Raw genomic sequence first — 16928 nt, 5'->3', positions numbered from 1 at the left:
ATCTCCCAAGACTCAGTAAATTCTGGAATGCTTTCAGAGAACTGGAAAAATGTAAATGTCACTCCACTTTTTAAGAAGGCAGAGAAGCAGAAGAAAGAAAATTATAACCAGTTACCCTGTCTTCAGTGGTTGGGAGGATGTTGAAGTCCATTATTAAGGATGAGGTTTTAGGGTACTTGGAGGCACATGATAATGGAGGCCAAAGTCAACATGGTTTCTTGAAGGGAAAATTGTACTTGAGAAATCTGTTGGTATTCTTTGAGGAAATAACAGTAGGTGTTGTTTAGTTGGATTTTCAGAATGCCTTTGTTAAGGTGCTGCACATAAGACTGCTTAACAAGGTAACAGCCCATGGTAATATCGGAAAGACACTAGCATATATAGAAGATTGGCTGACTGACAGAAAGGAAAGAGTGAGACTAAAGGGGGCCTCATCTGGTTGGCTGCCGATGACTAGTGGTGTTCTGCAGGGGTTGGTATTGGGCCTGTTTTGCTAACGTTATTTGTCAGTGATTTGGATGATGAATTTGGTGGGGTTTTTTTTGCCAAGTTGGTGGATGACACATAAATAAGTAGAGGGCAGGTAGTGTTGAGGAACCAGGGAGTCTAGAGAAGAACTTAGAGAGATTGGGAGAATGGACAGTGAAGTGGTAGATGGAATACAGTGGCAGGAAGTGTATGGTCATGTACTTTGGTAAACGAAATGAAAATGTGGACTGTTTTCTAAATGGAGAGAAAATTCAAGAATTGAAGGTGCAAAGGGTCTTGGGAGTCCTCTAAAAGTTAATTTGCAGGTTGACTCTGTGGTGAGGAAGACAAATATGATGTTAGCATTCATTTCAAGAGGACCAGAATATAGAAGCAAGGATGCAATGTTGAGGCTTTATAAAGCACTGGTGAGGCCTCATTTGGCGTATTGTGAGCAGATTTGGACCTCTTGTCTAAGAAAGGGTGTGCTGACATTGGAGAGGATTCAAAGCAGGTTCACAAAAATGATCCCAGCATTGGAAGGCTTATCACATGAAGAGCGTTTGATGGCTCTGGGCCTGAACTGACTGGAATTCAATGAGGGGGGGATCTCATTGAAACCTAGCAAATGTTGAAAGGCCTAGATAGAGTGGACGTGAAAAGGATGTTTCCTATTGTGGGGGAATCTAAGACCAGAGGACACAGCCTCAGAATAGAGGGACAGTCATTTAGAATGCAGAGGAGGAGAAATGGAGGCTGTGAAGGCCAAGTCATTAGGTATATTTAAGGCAGAGATTGATAGATTGTTGATTAGTCAGGGCATGAAGTAATAGGGGGAGAAGGCAGGAGACTGAGGTTGAGTGGGAAATGGATCAGACATGATGAAATGGTGGAGCAGACTCAATGGGCCAAATGGCCTATATCTGCTCCTATAGCTTATGGTCTTATGGCCTTATATCTGTACACTACATATTGGAATGTAATCTAAAAACGTTATTGCCAAATACAATTCTGAAGTTTTTTTTTCTGGTTCCTCAATATGTACAATGGTGATGTTCAACAGGATACTATTGATGTTTAACGTGATCTATGTAAGTGATTCTGCAAGAATGAGGACTTCAAACTTTAACATCTTGAACTGTAGTAATACCTCTGAGTGTGAGATTTAGAAACATAGAAAATAGGTGCAGGAGTAGGCCATTCGGCCCTTCGAGCCTGCACCGCCATTTATTATGATCATGGCTGATCATCCAACTCAGAACCCAGCCTTCCCTCCATACCCCTGTACTCCTGACCCCTGTAGCCACAAGGGCCATATCTAACTTCCTTTTAAACATAGCTAATGAACTGGCCTCAACAGTTTGCTGTGGCAGAGAATTCCACAGATTCACCACTCTCTGTGTGAAGAAGTTTTTCCTAACCTCGGTCCTAAAAGGCCTCCCCTCTATCCTCAAACTGTGACCCCTCGTTCTAGACCTCCCCAACATCGGGAACAATCTTCCCGCATCTAGCCTGTCCAATCCCTTTAGGATCTTATACGTTTCAATCAGATCCCCCCTCAATCTTCTAAATTCCAACGAGTACAAGCCCAGTTCATCCAGTCTTTCTTCATATGAAAGACCTGCCATCCCAGGAATCAATCTGGTGAACCTTCTTTGTACTCCCTCTATGGCAAAGATGTCTTTCCTCAGATTAGGGGACCAAAACTGCACACAATACTCCAGGTGTGGTCTCACCAAGGCCTTGTACAACTGCAGTAGTACCTCCCTGCTCCTGTACTCGAATCCTCTCGCTATAAATGCCAGCATACCGTTCGCCTTTTTCACCGCCTGCTGTACCTGCATGCCCACTTTCAATGACTGGTGTATAATGACACCCAGGTCTCGTTGCACCTCCCCTTTTCCTAATCGGCCACCATTCAGATAATAATCTGTTTTCCTATTTTTGCCACCAAAGTGGATAACTTCACATTTATCCACATTAAATTGCATCTGCAATGAGTTTGCCCACTCACCCAACCTATCCAAGTCACCCTGCATCCACTTAGCATCCTCCTCACTGCTAACACTGCCACCCAGCTTTGTGTCATCCGCAAACTTGGAGATGCTGCATTTAATTCCCTCATCCAAGTCATTAATATATATTGTAAACAACTGGGGTCCCAGCACTGAGCCTTGCGGTACCCCACTAGTCACCGCCTGCCATTCTGAAAAGGTCCCGTTTATTCCCACTCTTTGCTTCCTGTCTGCTAACCAATTCTCCACCCACACCAATACCTTACCCCCAATACCGTGTGCTTTAAGTTTGCACACTAATCTCCTGTGTGGGACCTTGTCAAAAGCCTTTTGAAAATCCAAATATACCACATCCACTGGTTCTCCCCTATCCACTCTACTAGTTACATCCTCAAAAAATTCTATGAGATTCGTCAGACATGATTTTCCTTTCACAAATCCATGCTGACTTTGTCCGATCATTTCACCGCTTTCCAAATGTGCTGTTATCACATCCTTGATAACTGACTCCAGCAGTTTCCCCACCACCGACGTTAGGCTAACCGGCCTATAATTCCCCGGTTTCTCTCTCCCTCCTTTTTTAAAAAGTGGGGTTACATTAGCCACCCTCCAATCCTCAGGAACTAGTCCAGAATCTAACGAGTTTTGAAAAATTATCACTAATGCATCCACTATTTCTTGGGCCACTTCCTTAAGCACTCTGGGATGCAGACCATCTGGCCCTGGGGATTTATCTGCCTTCAATCCCTTCAATTTACCTAACACCACTTCCCTACTAACATGTATTTCGCTCAGTTCCTCCATCTCACTGGACCCTCTGTCCCTTACTATTTCTGGAAGATTATTTACGTCCTCCTTAGTGAAGACAGAACCAAAGTAATTATTCAATTGGTCTGCCATGTCCTTGCTCCCCATAATCAATTCACCTGTTTCTGTTTGCAGGGGACCTACATTTGTCTTTATCAGTCTTTTCCTTTTTACATATCTATAAAAGCTTTTACAGTCCATTTTTATGTTCTCTGCCAGTTTTCTCTCATAATCTTTTTCCCCCTTCCTAATTAAGCCCTTTGTCCTCCTCTGCTGAACTCTGAATTTCTCCCAGTCCTCAGGTGAGCCACTTTCTCTGGCTAATTTGCATCAATTGTATCTAGAGATAATCAGCTCTTACAGTGAGCACTGCAACTGGTTCCTTGTCATCCATATTCCTCTATGTGGCTTCTGTTTTAATTTTTTTTCAGTTATTTCTTCTATTTTTTTATTATGTTTTCAGGCTTTCCCCATTGATTGTGTACCCAGCAATCGGATCCTTTTCCCAACAGATCTGCCAACCCCTCCCAAATGCCTTCCCAATGTATTTTCCCCATAATACACTCTGATCTACTCACATAGATTTGGTTTTCGAAAAATCTGGACTATGCCTCTTCACTGCAGCCTGCTTTATCCCACCAGGTGATGAACTGAGGCTGAGGCTGCTGGCCTGTTCTGGCTGTTGCAGGCTTTGTGTTCACAGACTCTCCTTCACTCTGAATGCTGCAGCTTGTTTGCACAATGTGTGGGTGTGTTCTCTTCTCCTATTTCTGCACTGGGTGTTTACTGATCTTTTTCTTAATCATTTTTTTCGGTTTCTTGTTTTGTGGTTGCCTGTGAGCAGACGAATTGCAAGGTTGTATAATTTATACTGCTTTGAAATTTAAACATTCAACTTTTGATCTGCTTTTACAGGCCCTTTCAAATTATTAGACTAATTATTTCAGTGAAGGTAGATCTGGGCTAGATATTACATGATTGGTTGACAATGTGTTTAACTTGAGAAAGTACAAATAAAACACAATGAGGTGGTTGGAAGTATAAGAGGGAAGATTTTTCTTTAAAACAGAAGGAACTTCACCAACTTCCTGAACAGAAATGACATGTTATGTGTTGCATTTTGGTTAGCTAAAATTATGCAGAACCTGCACAGTAAATGGCGGGTCCCTGAAGAGTTTTGTAGACAGATAGGAATGCAAGTACATGTTTCCCTGAATGGCAACATAGGTAGATAGCATAGTGAAAAGGGTGTTCAGCATGCTTACCTCAATAGCATTGAGTACAGGAATGGGGAAGTGTTGTTACAACTGTACAAGATGTTGATGAGATCACATTTGGAGTATTACATGCAATTCTGGTGGCCTAGCTAGAGGAAGGATAACACTAAGCTGGAATAGAAACATAGAAACATAGAAAATAGGTGCAGGAGTAGGCCATTCGGCCCTTCGAGCCTGCACTGCCATTTATTATGATCATGGCTGATCATCCAACTCAGAACCCTGCACCAGCCTTCCCTCCATACCCCCTGATCCCCGTAGCCACAAGAGCCATATCTAACTCCCTCTTAAATATAGCCAATGAACTGGCCTCAACTGTTTCCTGTGGCAGAGAATTCCACAGATTCACCACTCTCTGTGTGAAGAAGTTTTTCCTAATCTCAGTCCTAAAAGGCTTCCCCCTTATCCTCAAACTGTGACCCCTCGTTCTGGACTTCCCCAACATCGGGAACAATCTTCCTGCATCTAGCCTGTCCAATCCCTTTAGGATTTTATACGTTTCAATCAGATCCCCCCTCAATCTTCTAAATTCCAACGAGTACAAGCCTAGTTCATCCAGTCTTTCTTCATATGAAAGTCCTGCCATCCCAGGAATCAATCTGGTGAACCTTCTTTGTACTCCCTCTATGGCAAGGATGTCTTTCCTCAGATTAGGGGACCAAAACTGCACACAATACTCCAGGTGTGGTCTCACCAAGGCCTTGTACAACTGCAGTAGTACCTCCCTGCTCCTGTACTCGAATCCTCTCGCTATAAATGCCAGCATATCATTCGCCTTTTTCACCGCCTGCTGTACCTGCATGCCCACTTTCAATGACTGGTGTATAATGACACCCAGGTCTCGTTGCACCTCCCCTTTTCCTAATCGGCCACCATTCAGATAATGATCTATTTTCCTATTTTTGCCACCAAAATGGATAACTTCACATTTATCCACATTAAATTGCATCTGCCATGAATTTGCCCACTCACCCAACCTATCCAAATCACCCTGCATCCTTTTAGCATCCTCCTCACAGCTAACACTGCCGCCCAGCTTCGTGTCATCCGCAAACTTGGAGATGCTGCATTTAATTCCCTCATCCAAGTCATTAATATATATTTTAAACAACTGGGGTCCCAGCACTGAGCCTTGCTGTACCCCACTAGTCACTGCCTGCCATTCTGAAAAGGTCCCGTTTATTCCCACTCTTTGCTTCCTGTCTGCTAACCAATTCTCTATCCACATCAATACCTTACCCCCAATACCGTGTGCTTTAAGTTTGCACACTAATCTCCTGTGTGGGACCTTGTCAAAAGCCTTTTGAAAATCCAAATATACCACATCCACTGGTTCTCCCCTATCCACTCTACTAGTTACATCCTCAAAAAATTCTATGAGATTCGTCAGACATGATTTTCCTTTCACAAATCCATGCTGACTTTGTCCGATCATTTCACCGCTTTCCAAATGTGCTGTTATCACATCTTTGATAACTGACTCCAGCAGTTTCCCCACCACCGACGTTAGGCTAACCGGTCTATAATTCCCTGGTTTCTCTCTCCCTCCTTTTTTAAAAAGTGGGGTTACATTAGCCACCCTCCAATCCTCAGGAACTAGCCCAGAATCTAACGAGTTTTGAAAAATGCAGTGCAGTAAAATGAGTGCAGTAAAAAAAAATACCAGGATATAGAGAGCATGATTTATAAGAAACTGGATGGATGATGATGGTGGATGATGACGGCAGCATTTCAAAGTCATTTGGACAGGTACATAAATTGGAAACGTTTCTTTATTTATTTAAGGATGCAAAATCAAAATCAAAATCAAAATCAAAATCAAAATTATAATCAGAGTACATACATGTCACCACATACAACCCTGAGATTTTTGTTTCTGAGGGCATACTTGGCAAATCTATAGAACAGTAACTGTAAACATAAGGAAGAGTAAACTGTAAACTGTGCAAATGCAGATATAAATAAATAGCAATAAATAACAAGCATGAAATAACAATATAACAGAGTCCTTAAATAAGTCCTGAAACAAGTGTAGCTATTCCCTTTTTTTCAAGAGCCTGGTGGTAGAGAGGTAGTACCTGTAACTGTTCCTGAACCTGTTAGTGCAAGTCCTGAGGCACTTGTACCTTCTACCTGATGGCAGCAGCGAGAAAAGGGCATGGCCTGGGTACAGAACAGGCCCTTCCAGCCCAATGAGCCACACCCACCCAGTAACCCACCTATTAAACCCAAATTGCAGGACAATTTACAATGACCAATTAATCTACATCTTTGGGATGTATGAAAAGTTTGGCCCTCAGGTCTTCTTTCAATATCTCCCCTCACCTTAAATTTATGCCTTAGGGTTTTAGACTACCTTACTCTGGAAATAGACTGTCATTATTCTCCTTACCTATGCCCTTTGTCATTTTGTCTAACAGTACGAAGGTCATCCCTCAGACATCTACAGTACGTGGAAGGATCCCTAACCTATCCAGTCTCTTATAAATCATGCTCCCCATACTTATTTAATTTAGAGGGCTATGGATCACATGCAGGCAATTAACACCAACTCAGCTAGGGAGCGAGGTCAGCATTTATAACACAATGACTCTAAAGATTGTAGTTAGCATACCTTACAAGATAAAAAATGGAGACATTGCATTTTGGGCCTTTTCTTTTGCTCATGCTTGATAACATTTTTGTAATGTCAAATGTAAGAATTTCAGCATCTCTTTGGTGTGCACATTCATTTGTATCCTAACATTATCTGTGAATCTCTATTCCTAATCGGATGGTTAGTAATTTGAGTCCAGGAGCTCTGCAGTTCACATCATGGTACTGAGAGCCAGTTTCCTCTGCTTCTGCCTCCTGAAAGGAATTAATGCTCCAAGAAGAAAATTTCTGTGATTCAGACAAGCAAATTGGTGAAATTTTCAGTTAAGACTTGCTTCAAAGTCAAGATCTGAAACAATCTAAATGGAACCAAGATTTAGGAACAATATTTGGGAGATCATAACATGGCATAAATTCAAGCCAGATAGGTTTATAAATCTGGTGCTCAGTTTCCAATGTTAGATATTGTGGAATGCTATTTCATCTCAGAAATGGGTGTCAGAGTTAACTTTAAAGACAATTTTTTTTAGACTAATCATAAAAAGTGAAGTCAAGTGGATCATAGATGAAATTGTGTTCAGTGAAGGAGAACTTTCCAGTGGAGTAGGGATACTGATTCACATGAAGCTCTGGCACAATAAAAACATGTTTCTTCAATGTTAGTACTGCCAGGAAATGCAATGGAATGTTTAATTGAATTGGATCATCTTGGATAAAGAAGAAATCATTATTGGTGACGAATTTGGGTTAAGTTTCAGACGTGGAGCATTTTGTTTCCAAGAGTTAAAGTGGATGATCATTGGATAATAGTGGAGACGAGTTGGGAAGACTGATGAAAGGGACAAAAAGAAAGACAATTCTTAGATATTGGAGCAGATGGGTAATACACTACAACAATAAGATAAGACGATTAGACTTGCTGTTTTTTTTTATATATAGCCGATGGCTGTGTGTGTAAGAAGCCAAAACAAGAGTGTGGGGTGTAGGAAGCTGTGAGTCCAGAAAGGTAATGATGCAGTAAGAAGCAGCAAATGTTAACCATTAAAATGAGAAGAGGAAGAGCTGCAGGAAAAGAAAAATTGTCAGGTGGTATCTAAATCAAGAAATATCTGGAAATGAAGTCACAGTCAAGACTTTAAAGTCAAAAACACAAGAGATTCTGCAGATGCTGGAAATCCAGACCAACGCGCACAAAATGCTGGAGGAACTCAGCAGGTCAGGCAGCATCTATGGGAATGAATAAACAGTCAATATTTCAGGCTGAGAGCTTTCGTCAGGGCTAGAAAGCAAGGGAGTAGAAGCCAAAAGAAGAAGCTGAGGGAAGGGGAAGGAGTACAAGCAAGAAGGTGCTAAGTGAAGCCTAGTGGGTGATGGAGGGGGATGAAGTAAGAAGCTGGGTGATGCTGGGTGGAAAAGTTAAGGGCTGGACAAGAGGGAATCTGATAGGAGAGAATGGAGGATCATAGGAGAAAGGGAAGGAGGAGGCGCAACAGGAGAAGTTGATAGGCAGGTGAGGAGAAGAGGTAAGAGGGAGGCCAAAATGGAGAATTCAAAAAGAGGGAAGGGGAAGAGAAAAAAAGTACTGTAAAGAGAAATCAATGCTCATGCCATCAGGTTGGAGGCTACCTAGATAGAATATAAGTGTTGCTTCTCCAACCTGAGAGTGGTCTCATCATGGCAGAAGAGGAAGCCATGCCCAAATGTCAGAATGGGAATGGGGATTAGAATCAAACTGGCTAGCTACCAGGAAATAGAGATTTTTGCGGATTGAATAAAGGTTCTTGACAAAATGGTCCCCTAATCTACAGTGGGTCTTATCAATGTAAAGAAAGCTGCATTGAGAGTACCAGTTACAGTTGATGACCCCAACAGATTGCCTTACCTGGAAGAGCTTTTTAGGGCCCTGAATGAAGGTGAGGGAGGAAGTGAATGGGTAGCATAGCACTTTTTCAACTTGCAGGGATAAGTACCAGGAGGGAGATTAATGAAGAAGAATGAATGGACAAGGAAATCAGAAAGGGAGTGATCCCTGCAGAATGTGGAAAGTGGGAGAGTGGGAGTTAAAGATGTCTTTGGTGGCAGTGTCCTATTGAAGATGGTGGAAGTTGCAGAGAGTGATGTGTTGGATGCAAAGGCTCAGAGGGGGCAAGAAGATGGTGCGAGTGTGGCTGTCTGGGAAATGGAGAAGATGTGGTCAAAGGAAGTAGCATCGGTGGAGTAAGGGGAAGCCCTTATTTGAAGAAGAAGAACATCTCTGATGTCCTAGAAAGGAAAGCTTCATCCTGGAAACAGATGTGGTGGAGACAAATGCACTGAGAAAAAGGAATGGCATTTTTACAGGAGACAGAGAAGAAGTATATTCAAGATATCTGTGGGAATCAGTAGGCTTATAAAAGATATTGGTCAAATTTTGGTCTCCAGAGGTGGAGCAGGGAGATCATGAAAAGGGAAAGAGATGTCAGAAATGGATTAAGTGAATTTAAGGGCAGAGTGGAAGTTGGAGGCAAAGTTGAAATTGATGAGCTCAGCATGGGTGCATGAAGCAACATCAAGGTAGTCATCGATGTAACGCAGAAAAAGTTGGGGAACATTACCAGGCAGGGTTTGGAATGTGAACTGTTCTATGTAGCTGAACTGATAGCCAAAACACATTGCCAAACATGTAGTCAAACTCTATGCCTGCATTTTCATTTGCTATATGTTCCTCAACTTTTTCTGTGCTAAATTGACTACTGCATTGGTGCTGCTTCATGCACCCATACTGAGCTCACCAATATTGTCAACGTTGCCTCCAACTTCTGCCCTGCCCTTAAGTTCACTTGATTCATTTCTGGCACCTGTCTCCTCTTTCTTAATCTGTCTGTCTCCATCTCTGAAGACAAACTGCCTACCAATTTTTTTATAAAACTACCAATTCCCACAACTATCTTGAATGTACTTCTTCCCACCCTGTCTCATGTAAAAATGCCATTACCTTTCATCTTCACCACATCTGTTCCCTGGGTGAGGCTTCCCTTTCCAGGACATCAGAGATGTCTTCCTTCTTCAAATAGCAGAGTTTCTCTTCCTCCACCATTAATGCTGCCTTTGCCTCTATCTCCTCCATTTCCTTAACATCCATACTCACCCCATCTTCCTGCCACCTTAACAGGGATAGAATTCCTCTTGCCCTCATAAGCCTCCACATCCAACACATTATTATTTGCGACATCTGCCATTTTCAATGGGACATCAGCACCAAACACATCATTATCCGTCCCCCATTCTCTGCTTTCCACAGGGATCACCTGATATAATTCCCTGTCCACTACAGATGGAAAACATTGTTTGGGGTTTAATAAATGCCAAATCCTACATTATTGATTTGACTGCTAAGAATGCTTCAGTAATAGTATTGACCATGTGTACAATATTCTGTGAGAGTTCAGAATTGTGGTCAGATATATAATCTGTTCTCAACTACATTCAATCATGAATTTTCAAAGAAGTGTGGGAAAGAGGTACCACAGCAAGTGGTAAAGTTTGATGTGATGCTAAGCATATTTATGGGGAAGGCCAGGTAAGTAGATGAGGGGCAAACAATAGTAGGATATGTTACTGATGGAAGAGAGAGAGAGTGTGCTGATAGCAAGACTTAGATGATATGAAGTACATAAATGATAAAAGGGAACTGTATTATCAGCACTAAGAAAGTAAGAAATAATGGAAACAAGTAAAAATTAACAGAGTCATAGAGAAGTACAACACAGAAGCAGGCCTGTTGGCCCATGTAATCCATGCCAAAACCATTTAAACTGCCTACTCCATCGACCTACACCAGAACCATAGCCACAGCCTCTATTTCCCTATTATTTATGTACCAATTCAAACTTCTCCTTAACGTTGAAATCGAGCCTCCACGCACCACTTGTGCTGGCAGCTCATTCCACACTCTCACTACCCTCCAAGTGAAGAAGTTTTCACTCATATTCCCCTTACACTTCTAAACTTCCACCCTTACCTTGGAGGTAACAGTCTCATGCAACATCATTGGAAAAAGTCTGCTTGCGTTTACCCTATCTATACCTCTCATAATTTTGTATACCTCCATCAAATCTTCTCTGAATCTTCTATGTTTAAGCTGCTCTAAGAAAGATGCCTCTATTTCCTTCTTGTACTCAACAGGGGTGTTTGGGGTGTCCAGGGAGGGGTTGCACCTCTGGGGAAGTGGCTTGTCATGTCCATTCTGGGGCAGCTCACTCACCTTTAGTCCCCACTCGACACCCAGCTCTCACCTGTGGCTCCAAGTAGCTGTTTGCATGCAACATTGTCCACACCCCGGTACACCACCTCAACCAGCAGTCTAAACCAGGTGAGGGTAGCTAGTGTCCTTGTACACAGTTGAAATAAGGACCTGCCTGTCTTAGCATGCAAAGTCAGCTCTGGCGGACTGGGCAGATGAGATCTACAGAGAGATTCAATGACCAGGAATGGGGATACTGCAACGCTCCATGGAGAGTGAAGCTCATGATAGGGCACCGAAAATATCATGGTCATCCACTGCAACCATGGAAGACCCCAGTCTGTGACGCTTGTTCATACCACTGGTCCCAGAGTTCTGAGAGAGTGGAACGACCATAATGCAACAGCTTTTCCACTTTAAAAACTCTTCCTCACAGGTTTCCTGTCATTGTCAGACACAATGGACAACAACCTATCAACAGCACAGTCTAATATTAATTGGTATAGTACAACACTGAATTTTCCACACATCCTTAAAATTTGAGAAGTGACCAGAAGACCAGAAGACAGTGGAGCAGAATGAGGCCAGTTGGCCCATTGGGTCTGCTCTGCCATTCCATCATGGCCGATTTATCATACCTCTCAACTCCACTCTTCTGCCTTCTCCCCTAACTGTTGAGCTTCACTAATCAAGAATCTATTAGCAAGCTCTTGTTGTCCACAGTCATCTGCGGCAATGGATGATGCCTGTGGCAAAGGTGGATGAGCTGCTCAGTGTTCGCAAAGGATTCTAGGCTTTGCAGCTTTGAGAAATCAGTATTACTTGCATTGTTGGCATCTGCACTCTCCATTACATTACCACCACATGCATTCTTTCACTGTTGATTTATCGCATTCAGCAAATGAGGGTACTGTTGCAGGGGTCTGTGCTAGGAATTGCGGCACAAGCAGAGATGTTTAAAGTCTGACAAGTAATAAATAGTGAGTGTTGTCATACACAAGTCTGGCATTGTTGAGCCACATGCAAGTGGCTTCAGGAGGCCCTTGATTAACACAAACACTAGAGTAAATCTGCAAAGGCAAACAAAAGAACAGATCTATTTAGTCCTGCCAGTTTGCTGGCATTATACATGCAAATTTGCTTCTGTCTTTGGATCAGCACACATACCCTTTGAAAGAGCAACAGATAGCTTGCTGCACTAGTGCACATTTCTTCAAATTGTTTGAACTAAGTTGGATTGCAATATATGAATGTTATAAAATTAGCAAATTAGTTCTGCTTTAAAAGTAAATTACCTTTTATCATTACTTTACTAATGATAATTTTTAAAGGAAAGATTGGATCTATTTGTCACACGTACATCAAAGCATACCATCAAATGTGTCATTTGTGTCAATGACAACACAACCCAAAAATGCACTGTGGGCAGCCTGCAAGTGCAACATTGCCTTTGGCGCCAACATGGCATGCCCACAACTTGTTAACCCTAACCAGTACATCTTTTGCAATAAGAGCATAAGACATTGGAGCAGAATTAGGCCATTTGGCCCATCAAGTCTGCTCTGCCATTCAGTCATGGCTGGTCCCTTTCTCCCTTCCTCAGCCCCACTTCATGGGCTTCTTCCCATAACCTTTGATGCCGAGGCAAATACTCCCAATGACCTGGCCTCCACGGCTGCCTGTGGTGACAAATTCAACAGACTCACCACCCTCTGGCTAAAGAAATTTATCTGTATCTCTGTTTTAGGTGGATGCCCCTCTATTCTGAAGCTGTGCCCTCTTGTCCTAGATCCTCCTCAATCCTCTATTTTCCTGCTAATTTTTGCTTGTTGTACCTGCTTCCAAGCACCTTAAACTGTGCCCTCTCGTGTTAGCCATTTCAGCCCTGGGAAAAAGCCTCTGACTACCCACATGATCAATGCCTCTCATCGTCTTATACACCTATTATCCCTCTCAACCTCATTCTCCTGCCTTCTCCCTGTAACCTTTGGCGCCTTTTCTAATCAAGAAACTATCAAATTCCGCTTTAAATATACTCAATGACTTGGCCTCCACAGCCAACAGTGGCAATGAGTTTCTCAGATTCACCACCCTCTGGTTAAAGAAGTTCTTCCTCATCTCTGTTCCAATGAATATTGCCCTATTCTGAGTCAGTGCCCCCTAGTCCTAGACTCACCCCTTAAAGGGAACATCCTCTCCATATCCACTCTCCGTAGGCTTTTCAATATTTAATATGTTTCAATGAGATTTCCCCCTCATTTTTCTAAACTCCAGCGAATACAGGCACAGAGACATCAAACTTTCCTCATATGTTAACTCTTTCATTCCCATAATCATTCTTATGAACCTCGTCTGAACCGTCTCCATTGCCAGAATATCTTTTAAAGGATACCTGAAACTGTTCACAATACTCTACTATTCAGGGTCCCAAACAGTCCATCCACGTGAGGTGACACTTCATCTGTGAGTCTGTTGTGGATATCTACTGTATCCGGTGCTCACGGAGTCACCTTCTATATATCAATGAGACACGACACAAATTGGGAGACCGCTTTGTCGAGCACCTGTGCTCCATCTGCTAGAAAAAGTGCGATCTCCCAGTGACTACCCTTTTCAATTCTACTTCCTATTCCCATTCCGACATGTCAATCCATGGCCTCTTCTACTGCCACAATGAGGACACACTCAGGTTGGAGGTGCAACAACTTAGGTTCTGTCTTGGTAGCTCCAACCAGATGGCATGAACATTGATTTCTTGAAGTTCTGGTAAATGACCAACCCCCCCCCCTTCATCATACCCCATTCCCATTTCCCTCTCTCACTTTATCTCCTTACCTACCCATCACCTCCCTCTGATGCACCTCCCCCTTCCCTTTCTTCCATGTTTTGTCGTCTTATACCAGATTCCTCCTTTTCCAGCCCTTTATTTCTTTCACCAATCAACTTCCCAGCTCTTCATTTCACTCCTCCTCCTCTCCCTGTTTCACCTATCACCTACGACCTTGTACTTCTTCCTCCCTTCCTCCCACCTTCCTACTCTGATTTCTCATCTCTTTTTCCAGTCCTGATGAAGGGTTTTGGCCTGAATTGTCGCTGTTTACTCTTTTCCATAGATGCTGCCTGGCCTGCTGAATTTCTATAGCATTTTGTGTGTATTACTTTGATTTCCAGCATCTACAGATTTTCTCTTGTTTGTGTTCACAGTACTCCAAGTGTGGTCTGACAAATCTTATAAAGCCTCAGTATTACATTTCTATGTTCTAGGTCTCTCGAATGCTTATATTGCATTTGCCTTCCACCTCTGACTCAAGCTGCAAGTTAACCTTAAGGGGATCCTGCACAAAGAATCCCAAGTCCCTTTGTACTTCAGATTTTTGAATTTTCTCTTCAGTTAGAAAATAATCTACCATTTTATTTCTTCTACTATAGTGCATGACAATACACTTCCCATCTGCCACTTTTTTGCCTATTCTCCTAAACTGTACAAGTCCTTCTGTAGCCTCTCTATTTTCTCAAAACTACCTGACCCTCCACTTATCTTCATGTCATCTGCAACTTTACAAGAAATATATTAATTTTATGATCCAAATAATTTACGTATAACGTAAAAAGAGGTGGACCTAACACCAGCCCCTATGTAACACCACTCGTCACTGGCAGCCAACCAGAATAGGCTCCCATTATTTGCATTCTTTGCCTCCTGCCAACCAGCTTGTGCTCTATCCATGCATGTATCTTTCCTGTAATACCATGGAGTCTGAATTTGTTAAGCAGTCTCATGTGTGGCACCTTTTCAAAGGCCTTCTACAGATCCATTTGCAGTTTTCCAGTCCTCTGGAACCATGGCAGAATCCATTGATTCTTGGAATATCATTACTAATGCCTCTACAGTCACTTCAGCCACCTCCTTTCGAAACCTGCGGTGTAGACCATCTGGTCTAGGTGACTTATCTACTTTCAGACCTTTCTGTTTCCCAACCACCTTCTCTCTAGTAATGGCAACTTCATTCACTTCTGCCCCTTGACACTCTTAAACTTCTGGCATATTGCCAGTGTCTTTCACAGTGAAGACTGTTGGAAAATATTTATGCAGTTCATTTACCATATCCTTCTCTCCCATTACTACCTCTTCAGCATCATTTTCCAGTAGTCCAATATCTACTCTTGTCTATCTTTTACAGTCTATATATCTGAAGAAACTTCTGGTATTCTCTTTGATATTCATGGCTGACTTATTTTTGTGTTCCATCTTTTCCTTCTGAATTACTTCTTTTAGTTGCCTTCTGTTGGTTTTTGAAAGCTTCCTAATCCTCTAAATTCCCATTGATTTTTGCTCTATAATATGCCCTCTCTTTGGCTTTTATGTTGGCTTTGACTTCTCCTGGCAGCCGTGGTTACATCATCCTGCCTTTAGAATTATGTTGCACTACACCACATAATTTTCAGTCTATTATTTGGGTATGAATTTTTGATATTTGTTTCTGTTCATTTATTTCTCAAATACCCACAAATCTCCAGTCAAGCTTTTGGCTCTTCGCTTATGATTGCCTTTCATATGTCCGAAGCATGCAGGGCTTTTGTGGAACTTTGCATTTCAGGTTTCTTCATTAAAACTGGCTTTTGTTTAAGGAAAAAGGAGATTTTCATTTACTCAGATGGCAATGCTGTATAAAAGGCATGCATGCTTCATAACAGATAGTAGTAATGCTTCCAGATTCTGGTGGTATGTACTTTTGTTTCACTGAATGACAATATTGATGAAATATTCAGCATCCAAATCCTTAGAAGATTGGGGCCCACAGGAAGGGATGTCAAGGACATAGGCATTGCAAGGATGACTTTAGATTTCCATTATGTGGTTCCATTATGACAATAAACAAGGACTGAGTGTCCTCATAATCTAATCTAATCATGGGTGGGAACAAGAACAAGCATCGCATTCAGAATCAGGTTTAATATCATTGGTATATGTCGTGAAATTTGTTGTCTTTGCAGCAGCAGTACAATGCAATAAATAATAATAGAGAAAATCTGTAAATTACGGTAAGTATATACAGTGTGTATATATAATAGTTAAATTAAATAAGCAGTGCAAAAATAGAAATTTAAAAAAATAGTGAGGCAGTGTTCATGGGTTCAATGTCCGTTCAGGAAGAAACTGTTCCTGAATCACTGAGTGTGTACCTTCAGGCTTCCATACCTCCTTCCTGATGGTAGCAATGAGAACAAGGCATGAATTGGGTGATGGGGGTTCTTAATGATGGACATTACCTTTTTGAGGCATCGCTCGTTAAAGATATCCTGGATATTACAGAGGCTAGTGCTTATGATGGAGCTGACTAAGTTTACAACTCTCTGCAGCTTACTTTGATTTTGTGCAGTAACTCCTCACCTGCCACCAGACAGTGATGCAGCCAGTTAGAATTCTCTCCATTGTACATTTGCAGAAATTTTCGAGTGTTTTTGGTAACATACCAAATCTTCTCAAATTCCTAAAGAAATATAACTACTGTTGTGCCTTCTTGTTACTGTATCAGTACTGTA

The 16928-nt window shown here is 42.0% G+C and overlaps 1 long non-coding RNA gene across 1 annotated transcript in view; it reads right to left on the bottom strand.

Annotated features, from left to right (window-relative positions):
* The window catches only part of LOC134336531 (uncharacterized), an 82699-nt gene that overhangs the window by 57177 nt on the left and 8594 nt on the right, over positions 1-16928 (bottom strand). The window lies entirely within an intron of this gene.

Source organism: Mobula hypostoma, chromosome 2 (genome assembly GCF_963921235.1).
Source record: "Mobula hypostoma chromosome 2, sMobHyp1.1, whole genome shotgun sequence".
Taxonomy (NCBI): Eukaryota; Metazoa; Chordata; class Chondrichthyes; order Myliobatiformes; family Myliobatidae; genus Mobula; species Mobula hypostoma.
Note: the sequence above shows the minus strand (reverse complement) of the source record. Positions and strands in the feature narration are given on the sequence as shown.